At 43.4% G+C, this 15,633-nt stretch overlaps 1 non-coding gene across 1 annotated transcript; it reads left to right on the forward strand.

Annotated features, from left to right (window-relative positions):
- The first annotated feature begins 13,244 nt into the window (after positions 1-13,244).
- Positions 13,245-13,335, forward strand: LOC115930343 (small nucleolar RNA SNORD88). The gene has a single exon (XR_004066981.1). It is a non-coding gene; the product is annotated as a small nucleolar RNA SNORD88 (small nucleolar RNA).
- The last annotated feature ends 2,298 nt before the right edge of the window (positions 13,336-15,633 follow it).

The following is a 15,633-nucleotide window of genomic DNA, read 5'->3' on the forward strand; positions in this document are numbered from 1 at the left end:
GTTGGAAAAGTATATTGTTTATTGAACATTTAAAAAAAATTTTTAGCTTTTATTTTAGGTTTGTGGGTACATGTGCAGGTTTGTTACATAGGTAAACACGTGTCACGGGGGTTTGTTGTACATGTTATTTCACCACCCAGGTATGAAGCCCAGTGCCCAATAGTTATATTTTCTGCTCCTTTCCCACCTCCCACCCTCTCCCCTCAAGTAGACCCCAGTGCCTGTTGTTTCCTTCTTTGTGTTCATAAGCTCTTATCATTTAGCTCCGCATTGTAAGTGAGAATCTGTGGTATTTGGTTTTCTGTTCCTGTGTTAATTTGCTAAGAATAATGGCCTCCAGCTCCATCTATGTTCCGGCAAAAGGCATGATCTCATCTCATTTTATAGCTGCATAGTCTTCCATGGTGTATATGTCCCACATTTTCTTTATCTAATCTGTCATGGACAGTGCATTTAAGTTGATTCCATGTGTTTGCTATTGTGAAGAGTGCTGCAATGAACATTCGTGTGCATGTGTCTTTATGGTAGAATGATTTGTATTCCTTTGGGTATATAGCCAGTAATGGGATTGCTGGGTCCAATGGTAGTTCTGTTTTTAGTTCTTTGAGGAACTGCCATACATTGAATATTACTTAAACTGAAAAAAATGTAAAGGAATTATGAGTGTGGACAACAAATACAACCAGAAAATCTGGCGGAATTAATAAATATTGTTAAAAAACTACTAACAGCCCTGGTTTATTCAACATAAGGCTTTGGCACCTAAAGAAATTTAACTGAACTTCATGGATTTATTGAAATCGAGATGCCAGTGGGCAAAACTTGTAGAAATATTTTGTTCAGATATTGGAGCTGACATATCCACTTACCACACATAGTCAAAGTCCTGGTTACCATGAGGAAAAATACTCAAATATAAGATTTAGATTTTGTTAAACTGAAAAACTATCTCATCTGGCAAATATTTTTGAATATGGTATTTGGATAGTAAAAGTGCACATTTAGCTGATTTGGGGGCATTTTCCTTTTTTTTTTTTTTTTTTTTTTTTTTAAGACAAGGGTCTTGCTCTGTCACCTGGGCTGGAGTTCAGTGCTGCTATCAAAGCTCACTGCAGCCTGAAACTCCTGGGCTCAGGCATAACTGGAAATACAGGTGCACACCACCATGCTCAGCTAATATTTTTTTTTAATTAAAAAATTTTGGTTGGGTGTGGTGGCTCATGCCTGTAATCCCAGCACTTTGGGAGGCCAAGGCCGATGGATCACAAGGTCAGGAGTTCGAGACCAGCCTGGCCAACATGGTGAAACTCCATTTCTACTAAAAATACAAAAATTTGCCAGGTGTGGTGGCAGGTGCCTGTAATCCCAGCTGCTTGGGAGCCAAGATCGCGCCACTGCACTCCAGCCTGGGACAGAGCGAGACTCCATCTCAAAAAAAAATTTTTAGACTGGGTGTGGTGGCTCATGCCTGTAATCCCAGCGCTTTGGAAGGCCAAGGTGGGTGGATCTCTTGAGGCCAGGAATTCGAGACCAGCCTGGCTAACATGGCAAAACCATCTCTACTAAAAATACAAAAATTAGCTGGGTGTGGTGGTGCACACCTGTAATCCCAGCTGCTCAGGAGGCTGAGCCACGAGAATTGCTTGAACCCAGGAGGAGGCAGAGGTTGCAGTGAGCCAAGATCATGCCATTACACTCCAGCCTGGGTGACAGAGCAAGACTCTGTCTTAAAAACAAAAACAATTAAAAAATTTTTCATGAAGACAGAAATTCACTATGCCAGACTGGTCTTGAACACCTGGCATCAAGCAGTCATTCCACCTCGGCCTCCCAAATTGCTGGGATTACAGGTGCGAGCCACTGCACTCAGCTGTATGATACACTTTAAAATGTTAAACACATTTAAGGAATCTAAAAGGCAGCAATTTTAAAAGGTGGCTGTAAGTATCACACATTCCTCCCACCAAGAGGTGGGGTCTATCTAATTCCTCTCCACTTGAATCTAGGCTGGCTTTAGTGACTCTCTTGTAACCAATAAAATGTGGTGGGAGTGAGGATGCGTGAATTCCAAGGCTAGGTGAAAATTAGCCTTGCAGCTTCTGCTTTGATCTTTTGGAATACTTGGTCCAAAGGCTCTTCCTAGGACAAGCTGCTGTGTTCTGAAAACCCCAAGCTACATAAGAGACCACATATAGATTCTCTGGTCAATAGTACCAGCGGAGCCCAGCCTGCTAGCTATCCTTGACAAAGCACCAGGCATGTGAATGGAAAAGCCATCTGGGAAATTAATACTCTTGTTCCAATTCTTCAATTGAAACTCCACTGAGCAGAATTTATGTTTATGTCTGTATGCAAGAATTATTCACATTGCTATCAGTTTTCCATATGTTGACTTATATTTCTAGAGTTTTAAAATAGCCTAGTCAAAATCAAAGGCACATATCCCTATAGGATCAAATAATCCCAGAGGCACCAGCATTCCAATGAAGGGATGTTCATTCCTAAGTCTTAAAATTGTCCTTATAAAGGTCATAATTATGCTGCTGTATGTTCCCAACATTGCTGCAACACATAGAAGAGAACATTATAAAATCAGTTTGAGAAATAAAATTCGAGATATTGCTACATCTCATTTTTCTTTCAAAGTCACAATTATTACTTTTCAGAAGAAAATATGAAGCTTCAAAGAAAAGCATTTCAATAAAAGGTCTATTTTCTTTTCAAATCTCTGAATCAATAATTGAATTAAACCTGGTGAACAAAGAAGAGAATAACTGATTGTATTTAATTCTTTTTTAAAATTTATTATTATTATTTTTTTGAGACAGGGTCTCATTTTGTCATCCAGGTTGGAGTGCAGTGGCATGATCTCAGTTCACTGCAGCTTCGACTTCCTAGGCTCAAGTGATCCTCCCACCTTAGCCTCCCAAGTAGCTGGGACCACCATGCCTGTTTAATTTATGTATTTTTTGTAGAGATGAGGGTTGCCATGTTGCCCAAGCTGGTCTTGAACTCCTGGGCTTAAGTGATCCACCTGCCTCAGCCTTCCAAAGTGCAGGGATCATAGGTGTGCCCCACCATGCCTGGCCTGTATTTAATTCTTATACTGAAGAATGATTTAAAGACATCATGTATATTATGTGGATTAAGATTGAAGAAAAATTTCAGTGCTACTATCATAACTGGTGTATTACTATTGTTAACAATTGCTACAGCCTATTTGTGTGAATTTTTAGGATTTCAACTTTGACTGGATTTTAAAAAGAAAAAAACTAGGTCGAACAATGTATCAGATGTACTTATTGCCTCAGGTAGTGCACAGAATGAATTTATAAATGCTTTAGCATATCTGTCCACTACATAAAAATCATGTCTACATTTCTGTTTTGTGTTATTTTGGATTTTCATAATCTATATAAATATCAATAAAATAATATGTGATATTAACTTTGCTCTGCTTTTATTTTACATTGGTAGCAATGGTAAATATTATTTTGTGAAACGTTTGAGGGGTATGTGTATGTATGTGTGTGTGTGTTTGTCCTGGGTTGAATGTAAAATTATTTCTGACTGGGGACTAGGGTAAAAGAAAATTTTGAAGCCAGGCGTGGTGGCTCATGCCTGTAATCCCAGCACTTTGGGAGGCTGAGGCAGGCAGATCACCTGAGTTCGGGAGTTCGGGACCAGCCTGACCAACATGGAGAAGAAACCCCCTCTCTACTAAAAATATAAAAAATTAGCTGGGTGTGGTAGTGCATGCCTATAATCCCAGCTACTCAGGAGGCTGAGGCAGGAGAATCGCTTGAACCTAGGAAGCGGAGGTTGTGGTGAGCTGAGATCGCGCCATTGCGCTCCAGCCTGGGCAACAGGAGGAAACTCCACCTCAAAAAAAAAAAAAGAAATTTTTTTTTGAAAATACTAGTCGCATCAAATGAGCAATGGCTTGGAGTCTGACTTAATTTTGGATGCCTGCTCTCTGATCTTGGGCAAGTTTCTTGATTTTCTGAACTTAAACAAATGTTTCCTCTTCCCTGTGGCATATTTACAGAAAGGAAAACCATCAATGATGGTTTTCAGGTAATTTGGTCTGAGCTGAGTTAAAGGGTTTTGAAAGCAAAGTGATGATAAAAACCATATCTGAGGTTAAGAAAGAGTGCAACTTACTTAAGGATTCTAACAAGTTTATTTTATTGTTTTTATTTATTTATTTATTTTGAGATGAAGCATTGCTCTGCTGCCCAGGCTGGAGTGCAGTGGCGTGATCTTGGCTCACTGCAACCTCTGCCTCCTGGGTTCAAGCAATTCTCTTGGCTCAGCCTCCTGAGTAACTGGGATTACAGCCACGTGCCACCACACTTGGGTAATTTTTGTATATTTAGTAGAGATGGGGTTTTACCATGTTGGCCAGGCTGGTCTCGAACTCCTGACCTCAAGTGATCCACCCGCCTGGGCCTCCCAAAGTGCTGGGATTACAGGCGTGAGTCACTGCACCCAGCCAGGATTCTAACAATTTCAAAGGATTTTTATACGTAATTGTCAACATGCAAATTATTATGTTAAATTCAAGTGTTAAGTCTACATATTAATGTAGTCCATTTATTTACTCTTAGACTCTCTCCCTAGAAATATATCGTTAGTGTTCATTCATCTGCTTGTTCTTTCTTTTAATGACTTTTTTTGAGCATCTATTTTGTGCTGAGTGCTGTGCTTGTGCTTGAGATACTACAGTGAACAACACTCAGGGCCCCCTACCTGTATTTAAGTTACTTACCTACTGGGTGGGGTGGAAGGTAGGCAGGTAATGAAAACATCATTAGACATTCAGCGTATTCTGTGGGTTCATAGGCGCGAGGTTCAGAGAAGACCTTTCAGGAGAAATGTCTAAGTCAGGTCAAGTGAGGTGTAGGAGAGCTCTGGATGGAGGAAGCAGCCTGCACAATTTCCACAGCAAGGACGACCACAGTCTCTTCCCCAAATAACAAGTGGGTGAGTATAGTGGGAGGATGGATAGGTGAGAGAGGAGGAGGAGGCCCGGTAGCCGGATTATCCAGGGAGGGTGTGGCTGTGTTGAGGGGTAGTATGAATGTTATTCTGAGAGTAACTGTCTTTATTGTATTTAAGCTATAAAGTGCATTACAGTTAATATTCACTCATTCATTTATGCAACACATTTTTAGGGGCATCCATAGCTGCTCATTGTGCTTAATGCTGTGGATATAGTGGTAAACAAAGCAGGCACAGTTCTTGGCCTCAACGAGCTTACAGTTTGGTGGGAGAGCAACCAACAGAACAACAAATAAAACGTGTGCATATATAATCACTAGTGTGAAAATGCTGTAAAAGATGTTGTGGTAGAGAATAATAGAGTGAGGGTCCCTCTGATAGGTTGGGTGAGGAGGGCCTCCCTGAGTAGGCACCATTTAAGCAGAGACCCAGAGGATATGAAAGATCCAGCTGTGCCCATGCAGAGTGGGAGGAAGAGCATTCCAGGTGGAGAGGGCAAGATAAACAGGAGCCCTAAGATGCCAAAGAGCATGGTGTGTTTGAGAAATAGAAAGATCCACTGTATCTGCAGCAAGGAGGGGAGTAGCAAAGAATGAGCATGGAGTAGGAAGTGGGCATCAGATGATACAGAGAGCTTGAGTCCCAGGGAGAGAAGTCTGATGCAACAGGAAACCGTGAAAAGGTGTTAAGCAAGAAAGTGACAGCTTCTACTATAAAGATCAATCTGCTTCAGACTGTCTAATGCATGATGGGACACCAGGCATTGAGAATGGATTAGAAAAGACGAGGGTAGGAAGCAGGAGACCATCTCAAGAGTCTGGGTGAGGCATGATGGTGGTTATTAGTCCACCAGGGTTGAGTGGAGTGAGGAGAGAGACAATAAGATTCAAGAGACACGTTGGAGGTGGAATCTCTGTCTTGCTCGTGGTTGGGAGACAGAGAATGAAGAATGGCTCCTGGAACCCTAGATCTGCTCCACCAGCCCAGATTTTTTGCATCTCAGTTAGTAGCAAAGCCATTCTTCTAGCTGCTCAAACCAAGAATCTTGGTGGCATCTTGAGTCCTCTCTTTCTTTCATGTACAGTCCACCAGGAAATCCTTTTGGGTCTACCTTCAGAATATCACGGACTCTGACCACTTCTCACTACTTCAGTGACACCATCCAAGTCCAAGTGACCATTACCTCTTGTCTGCTTGACTGCAGGAAACTCCTAACTGGCCGTCTGCTTCTGACCTCATCCCCCAGCCCCAACTCCGACCCCTTTACAGTATATGATCAAAAGAGCAGCCAGAGGGATTCTTGCAACAGTTGAGTTTGATTTTGTCACTGCTCTGCTTGAAATCCTACAATGGCCTTCTCCATTTTGTACAGAAGAAAAGGCAAAGCCTCTGAAGTGACTTCTAAGTCCTTACCAGACCTGCCCACTCCTGTCACCTCTCTGTACTTCCCCTGGGCTCTCTGTTTCAGCCCCTCCGACCTCTAAGTTCCTTTACCACACAGGCCTGCCCTGTCCGACAGCCTTTGCGCCACCTAGGATGGGCTTCCCTCAGGTTGCATCTGGCCAACCCCTCACTGTTTTCAAGTCTTTCTTCTCCAGGAGGGCTTCCCTGGCCACACCAGCAGGAACTGCCCACCACCGTCTCCATACTGACCTCCCAAACACTGCCCATTCTCTTTGGTCTACTTTTAAATTTTGCCATTGCACTTACTTCTTTCTAAGATATAATATAATATGCTATTAAAATTTACATGTCTATTATTTGTTATCTATATACCCTACTCTACAAGGGTAAGGATCTTTGTTTTGTTCGCTTATAAACGGAATTGCCTAGGACAGTGCTTGGCATACAGGAGAGGTTCAATACATGTGAAATGAATGAACATGAGAGGGAATCATGAATGTGTTAAGCCAGAGGGTGGGCCAAACACCACAAACAACGAGGTGCAGGCCAAAGCCTGGTTAATAGGGAGGAATTATAGGCAGGGGTCAGCAAAATGCATGTGGCCTCCCAAGTTCTCTCTCACTCCTGGCCAGGCAGGGCGAGAGCCACTGTAGGTTTGTGCTCCAGGAGACATCCCCACTCTTTTCCACCTATCCCTCCACTTTATGTAAGAGAAGTTAGGGGGAGACAGGAAACAGCTGGCTGCCTGATCAAGTGCAAATGTGAGGTTCCCAAGGAGGGGGATGACACTGTTGCCCAGAGGAATATTCTGAGCTCAGATGATAGTCACATAGGGGAGAAAGATGATGCCTGAGGGCCGTCCAACTAACAAGGAAGATGTCTGTCTATTCAGGGTGATTTTGTGTTTTGATTTGAGCACGTAGGTGAATGGTAGTGCTATTTAGAGATATGGGGAAGATGGAGGCATGAAAAGGAGGGTGGAAAAGTGTGCAGTGAGAGTTCAGTTTTGGACGTGCTGTTTGAGGTATCTGCAAATTCCTTGTATGAATATGTCAAGTAGGTCACTGGATATACGCATCTTGAACATCTGGATTTATTTCTGCATTTTTGTACTTTTCTTCATGTGCCAACTTCCTGTTGGCATCCTAAGCAGGTACCAGGCTGGTGCCACTGTCAGGACACCCCTCTCCATCCTCATTCGTCACCTTTCTTTCGACAATTTCATGAATTGGGAAACACATTCATTCATTTATCCATCCCACAATCATACACCAAGCTTTCACTATATACTGGTACACAGCTGGGAACTGAGACTACAAAAATAAATAATATTAAATATCAGCACTCAAGAAAACCACGTCTAATGGGGGCTGGTAAATTAAATAGTTGAGATTTATGCACTGTGAAGTATGTGTAACTTGAAGAAGAAATTAATATTTCCCTGACCCTATCTCTCTTCCTACTAGAAAAAGACCTCAAAAAGAGGGTGGATCTTAACCATTCCTTAGAAGCCCTTACAAATGGCACTTTTACAACTTTTGTTATGTTTAGGTCAGGAGCAATGGCTCACGCCTGTAATCCCAGCATTTTGGGGGCCTAATCGGGCAGATTGCTTGATGCCAGGAGTCCGAGACCAGCCTGGCCAACACGGTAAAGCCGCGTCTCTACTAAAAATACAAAAATTAGCGAGGTATGGTGGCACACGTGCCTGTAATCCCAGCTACTTGGGAGGCTGAGGCACGAGAATCACGAGATTAACTTGAACCCAGGAGGCGGAGGTTGCAGTGAGCCTAGATTGCACCACTGCACTCTGGCCTGCGTGACAGAGTGAGACTCCGTCTGAAAAAAAAACCCAGAATTTTTGTTACGTTTTTGTATCAGTGAGGAATTGTTCAGTGTATGTCTCAGCAGTGAACCCATTTCTTATTTCCGTATACCTGAGGGTGACATTTTGAAAGGAGATGAGATGAAGAAAAAAATTAAGAAGAGAGATGGGCTGTAAATAAATACTTAGGAGTCAATAGGTCATGGATGGTCACAGAACCCATGTGCACGATTTTCATGGTCATGGATGACCTGCTGTTGGGAGTGGGCACAATGACATGATGCAGCCAGAAGAGGGTAGAGAACCCTGTCCTGGGGACACCAACATTTAGGGCTGGGCATGGAGAGATGCGCTTATGAAAGAAGTGGGGAGGTAGCCTGAGGCAGGTGCACCTGGAGAATGGCAGGTCACAGGTACCAGAGGAAGAATACCAGGGAGAAGGAGAGGTCTCAGTATTGAACAGTACAGAGAAGCTGTTCGGCCTGATAACGGCCAACTATGCTGGACTTCATGATGATCAGTTTCAGAGAAAGTAAATGTCAATGAGTGGAGGAAATGAGGGGGAAGGATGTAAACACTGTGTAAAGTCATTTGTAAGACAATTTATAGAGGTAATGAGAGAGCTGAGATGTACCTGGAAAGCAAGATTAGACTGAAGGAAGATGTTTTTTGTTGTTCTAATTAAAGAGGTGTGAGCATGAATTTGTGTTGAGAAGGAGGAGGCAGAGACCAGGGAGAGACTGAAATAAGGACAGAGTAGATGGTAGAATGAAATTCCTGAGCAAGTGAGAGACCTGGCCTCCAGCACAGATGACACAATGAGCTTTGGATGGAAGGTGGGACACCTGATCCTCTGAGAGAGGGAAGGAGGCAAGGGTAGTGTTCTCCAATGACCAAGAAGCCTCTTCTCCTAATAATTAAATCAACTCTCGTAAGTCCACTTCCTCCGTGGAGCCTTTGCAGATACATCCAAGTGCTGAAGCTTCCTTTTGATTCTTAGAATGGTCGAGGCTTTGCTGGGCTCTGCCTCCAGTTTAGGGCCCCCCTCATAAGACACATTCTGCTCACACCGGCAGACACCCTGATGTGAATCCACAATCTGCTAGCCCCTAAGAAAGGGCTCTAAAAAGTAAGCAGAGACAACAGGATCACAAACAAACAGTATATTTTCAGAAGTACATCATAGACATTATGTAAGAAGGGGCAATAGTCTTGTGTTTGTATTGGTGGCATAAGAATTTATTTTAGCTGAGTTTTACTATATGAGAGAAAACAAGGGCTGCTAATTTGACAAGCGGCAAATAGGTTGCTGCTGGGTATCTATGCTGCTTCTGGAGTTTTGATCTCGTGGAGTTTGTTCATCTAAATTCCAGGCAGTGTCACATACCCTAGGGACATAGGGATTATCTCACTGCCACTCTGGCTGAGCCACGGAGTAAATTATACAGGGATGAGGGAACACCCACCCAGCGTACTCACTGGTAGATTCACACCCTGTCTTATTTCCTTTCTTGCCAGCCAGGGAAACCAGCCATTGAACTAAGCATTTAGTGTTGTACTGCAGAGCAGATAAGAGCATGGGCTCAAATTCTGACTCTGTCACAGATCATCTGCGTAGACTGGAGCATGCTAACGAGCCTCCCAAAGCTGCCCCAGTTCATCTGTACATGGGGTAGAGATGACAGTGCTAGTGAACACCTCATAGGGCTGTGTAGAATACATAAGGTAGTCCATGTAACAAGTTTGCACAGTTCCTGGGACGTGGTGAATGCTCAATGAATATTAGCTATCAGTAGCTCTTATTTTTTAAAATTCCAGCCAATCTACATTAATACAACTGAGCATCTATGGTGCACACATCCTTTATGCTATGGGTGTGGGGTGGGGATTATAAATCATAGAGAAAAAGGAGTGTTCCTGAAGAGACCAAGGAAGAATTCAAAGACTTTTGAGCTGGACTCTAAAAGGATTGGGGATTGTAGGTATGGGAGCAGTGTGAGTGAAGGCATGAAGGAGGGGCGGTGGGGAGGCTACCAGGGGAACCAGCAATAATTCCAGTGCTGCTGGAGGGTAAGGGACCCAAAAGGGAGCAAGAGGCAGGATATGAGAAGAGGCTGGGGTTTGAGCCCACTCTTGAAACGACTTTTTTGGCTGGGCACGGTGACTCATGCCTGTAATCCCAGCCCTTTGGGAGGCCGAGGTGGGCAGATCACTTGAGGTCAGGAGCTCAAGACTAGCCTGGCCAACATGGTGAAACCCCATCTCTACTAAAAATACAAAAAAATTAGCTGGGTGTGGTGGTGCACGCCTGTAGTCCCAGCTACTCGGGAGGCTGAGGCAGGAGAATCGTTTGAACCGAAGAGGTGGAGGTTGCAGTGAACCGAGATCGCACCACTGCACTCCAGCCTGGGCGACTCAGTGAGACTCCATGTCAAAAAAATAAAAAATAAATAAAAAATAAAAGACTTTTTTGATGAGGGTCTAATTCATTCATTGCCAAGGAGAGAGGAGGTCTTTTTACCCGACGTTTGATTATGCAATAGCTCTTCATTGCCTACGCAAATTTTTGCCATACCTTCAGCCCATTCCGGCATTTCCACCTTACATGGTTTGATTCTTGATTCTGAATTTGTGGATATTGTTTGGGTCTGTCCCCAGTTCCTCTAGAATAATGTTGCTATAGAAACAAAATTACTTCTAAGGAAAAAGGCTAAAGCTAGTTAGAAATATAAATTCAAAGGCAAGATCCATGGCATTCAATCAACTATATACCCACCAATGTGGCATGCTATGAAACTTTAATTACTGTGCTCAAGATCAAAGTAACATTACTCAGGAGTGGAGAAGCCAAACGTAATTAAGGAGGTCTTTCTTAAACAAGTGATGACCAACTAACTCCCTGAGCTCAGCCAGGCCTTCCACTGTATTTATATACAGTCACCCAGGGCCCTTAAACACTCACATGAGCATGAGAATGTGGTGTTGTGCTGTGGGACATCCAGAACAAATTTTACTGGGTGAGGCTCACAAAACATACAAGGAATATTCATGCCTCGGGAAGATGGCTTCGGGAGGAGGGAAAACATCCTCATATATGCTAATCTGCAGAGGCAGCAGCTTTATTTATTTATTTATTTATTTATTTTTTTTGAGACAGAGTCTCGCTTTGTCACCCAGGCTGGAGTGCAGTGGTGCGATCTTGGCTTACTGCAACCTCCACCTCCTGAGTTCAAATGATTCTTGTGCTTCAGACTCCTGAGTACCTGGGACTACAGGCACATGCCACCACACTTGGCTAATGTTTGTATTTTTAGTAGAGACAGCATTTCACCATGTTGGCCAGGTGACTCTTGAAGTCCTGACCACAAGCAATCCACCCGCCTCTGCCCCACAAAGTGCTGGGATTACAGGTGTGAGCCAACGCGCCTGGCCGAGGCAGCAGCCTTAAGGCTGTGGTCCTGAGCATTAAACCTAGAGTACAGTTTAGATTTTATTAATATCTGTATTCTCCTGGTTACTGCTTTCCAATTTACAATCTAAAATATTAGCCGTATGCTTTAATCCAGGCCCTAGAGAGGAGTGAGATGGGGCCAGAGGGTTTTTCCATCAGTGTATTTTGGGAAAGATACTGACAAGAGGATGACTGGGAATCAGGAAAAAAGATTGCTTTACTAATCTACAGATGGACAATTAGAAATCCTAGTCTCATTGGTTCTGTTTTTCATTCTTAAGTCCAAAACAAGGATAAACTTCCTTCATTTTCTTAGCTCCTAATCCCTTTTTCTCTTAATTCACTCTATCACTATCATCCAGTCACTTGCTATGGCCTCGCTGTGGGTAAGGGACTGAAGATGCTTCCTCCTTTCCTCATCTTGACCATGCTCCACTGTTTTGGGTTTTCAAAGTGGGAGAGAGGAGAGATGGGGGAAGCAGGAGACATCATGAGGGGAGGCCGCTACTGCTCCTGAGCACTAGCTCATGTGCTTGGTTCAGAAGTGAGAATAGGCCGGGTGTGGTGGCTCATGCCTGTAATCCCAGCACTTTGGGAGGCTGAGGCGGGTGGATCACTTGAGGCCAGGAGTTCGAGACCAGCCTGGCCAACATGGTGAAACCCCCATCTCTACTAAAAATACAAAAATTAGCTGGGCATGGTGGCATGTACCTGTAATCCCAGCTACTTGGGAGGCAGAGGCAGGAGAATCACTTGAACCCAGGAGGCAGAGGCTGCAGTGAGCTGAGATCATGCTACTGCACTCCAGCCTGGGTAACACAGCGAGATTCTCTCAAGAAAAGGAAAAAAAAAAAAAAAAGAAGTGAGAATAGAGAATTGAAGACTATGATCCTCTGCAATCTGGCCTCAACCCATCTCTCCAGCTGTTTACCATCTTCCCAAACTCTTGACCTCAGGTATACGCATCTTTACATAGTCTCCTTGCAAAAGACACTGTTGATCAGCTACCTCAGAGCCATTCTGAATATTCTTCTTCCTTGCTGCTCCTCACTATAGAGGCTACAAAACCCAACACACACTCTCTCTTGCAGCTATGGATGGCCCTGTGTGTTAGTTTTGGCCCATGAGATAAAAGTAGAACTCTGATGGGGAAACTTTTGGGAAAGCTTCTGTTTCTTCATAAAATGGGACAGATGCAACTGATACAGCCTGTCCTCATCTCCCTAATTTCCTGCCTTAAACATGGATGAGATGGCAGGAGCTGCATCAGCCATCTTGCAGCCCTGAGGGAGAGAGAAAGGCAAGTGCAGAGACATCAGCATTGAATACTGAACCTGTCTCTGGATTTCTTGCTATGTGGGAAAAGAAAACCTTCTTGGCTTAAGCTACTGTTGGTTTTCTGTTACAGTTTCATGCATTCTTAAATGATAGATCCCTGAGCTAGGTGCTGGGCATACAATGGAGAACAAAGCAGGTATGGGGCTCCTCCTTATCAAACTTACAGTCTTGTGTAAGAGACAAAAAAAAAAAAAAAAAAAGGAAATGAATAAGTTAAAAAATTACATTCCATGATGTCCAGCACTGGGCTCTGATCACTCCGGAGGACACAGTTTTCCCCAAGACCATGGCTACCTGGGGATCTGAGAGAAAAAGGAAAATAATTATACAGTGGCTTGTATTATGAAAAAAGCAAAAATATAATGGTATGATGGAGAACTATAGGGGAGGCTGACTCTATTTTAGCTAGAGGGGCCATTGAAGGCCTCTTTGAAGAGGAGGTAGTTAGGATCTGTAGGATGAGAAAACCTGGCCATTTGAAAAGGAAGTGAAAAGGGTTTTAGGCAGACAAAACAGCTAGTGCAAGGGCCCTAGGGCAAAAAAGGGCTGTGTGTGTTCAAAGTCCACTGTGGCAGAAGAGTATTACGGGAGAGATTGGAAAGAAAGAAAGTAGTCAGAAGGGGCCAAATCACACAAGGCCTTGCAGGTCATAAAATGGAGTTTGAATTTTAGTCTAAGTGCAAAATAAGAATTTTAAAGCAAAGATCCATTTGGAAGTTGTGTAGAAAATGTGTCCAAGGGGGCAGGAGCAGAAATGTGGAGACCAATTAGAAGGCTGTTGCAGGACTTCAGGCAAGAATGATGGTGATACATCCTAAGATGGTACCAGCAGAGATGGCTTCAAGATGATTTAGGACTTGGGTCAGTAGCACTTACTGATGTAGTGGTTTGATACACACTGATTACCTTCTTCCTTTTTTATTCTCTGGCATTTCTCCTATATAACTAGCCACTTTTAAAAAATATTTGTCGGCTCTTTTCTTCTGCTTGTCTGTAAATATTAGGGTTCCTGAGTCCTTACCTAGATTTTCTTCTCTTCTTACTCCTGGCCTTTCCCTGGGAGAGTTCATAATTCACCTACTCCATCTAGATATTTATGATGTCCAAACACATCTCCACGTTAGGCTTCTATTTGTAGCATCAGACCCACACTTTCAACTGTCCACTAGATAGCCTCACTTGGATGCTCTGCAGGCCTAAATAACCTTTGTGGACACGCTCGCCAATCAACCTGCTTCTCGCTTGTGCTCTCTACCTCAGTGAGTGGCAGCCCCCTCCATACCCTTGCCCAAGCCAAAATCCTGGGCATTGTACTTGATGCTGCAGGGAAGGAAAGACTTTTTCCTCTACCTATTTAAGTTCCGTGGCTTGGGTCTCTGAATTGAACTGCCAAAAGACAGATTAACAGGGAAAAATATTAATAGGAAAAAATATAGATTTTTATCTGATGTTAATATTTCTATGTGGCATGGAGGACTTCACAGAAAAAAGTGAAAACTCTAAAGCAGGTAGATTTGAGAATTATATACCATTTTAACAAAGAACAATACATTGTGGAGACATGACAAAGGAAAAAGGGGTTTGGGCTGGAAGGGGGATGGGAAAGTGACTAGGAAACATATCGGGGAAACTGATGGAAGAGAAGGGCAATTTTAGTAAGGTTTGTACAGACTCATCTTGGCATTGACTCCCCATCCCTGGTGATAAGCATGTTTTCCTCTTCCTAGTAGAATGAGAGCACCTTTCTCAGGGGAAATTTACATACTGCTTTTAGGTAGAAAAGGGGAGGGCAGACAGCACTTCCTGTATCTGCCATTTCTCCATTGCCTTCAGCTCAAAATAACCAATTTGCCACAGTGGCATAGTTTGGAGCAATGCTCCGATCCTCTTCAAACCTTTTCCTTATCTCATTCGCCAGTCAGCCACCAAGTCCTGTTAACCTCTTCTCTTGCTCCAAACTGTCTACTTCTCTCCATCCCCACTGCCATGATCTAGTTTTGACCTCCATCATCTTTCTCTTAGTCTTGTGACTGGTCTCTCTGTCTCCAGTCATATCCTTTTTTCAGTCTATGTTCCACACTGTAGACAGAACTTTCTTTCTAAAACATGACAGTATCACGTTCCTGCTCAAAGCTGCCCATGCACTTTTCAATTTTATTAAAACAAAACTTAAACTCCTTGACATGTAATAAGGCCTCTGTGGCTGCAATTTTGTCTTGGCTCCAAGGCTTCTCAAGTGTGGGAGCCTGTGGAATCCTCAGCTTCCTCACCTGTGTGTGGGAACATCAGTATCTTTCTCACAGAGTTGCCCATGGAATAAGTGGGGCAATGCATGCAAAGTGCTTGGCATGGTGTCTGATAGTCAAGGCTGGGTGGCTGATGGTTTTCACCCTGGATCTTCAGAAATGGTCATGGCCCATCCCTCAGAAGACTGCTGAAAGGACTCCAGGAAAGATGATGACATATAGCTCTTGTTCCTCTCCTTAGGAAACCCCACTTTATGTCCAGTAAGAACTCTTCATGGTGAGGATTAAAGCTCATTTTTCTGTTTCCTATAGAAACAGCAAATGGGGTGTGGGTGGGTGCTAAGGTGGGTTTCTCCCTGAAAACC

The sequence above is a fragment of the Gorilla gorilla genome, chromosome 10 (assembly GCF_029281585.2).
Source record: "Gorilla gorilla gorilla isolate KB3781 chromosome 10, NHGRI_mGorGor1-v2.1_pri, whole genome shotgun sequence".
NCBI lineage: Eukaryota > Metazoa > Chordata > Mammalia > Primates > Hominidae > Gorilla > Gorilla gorilla.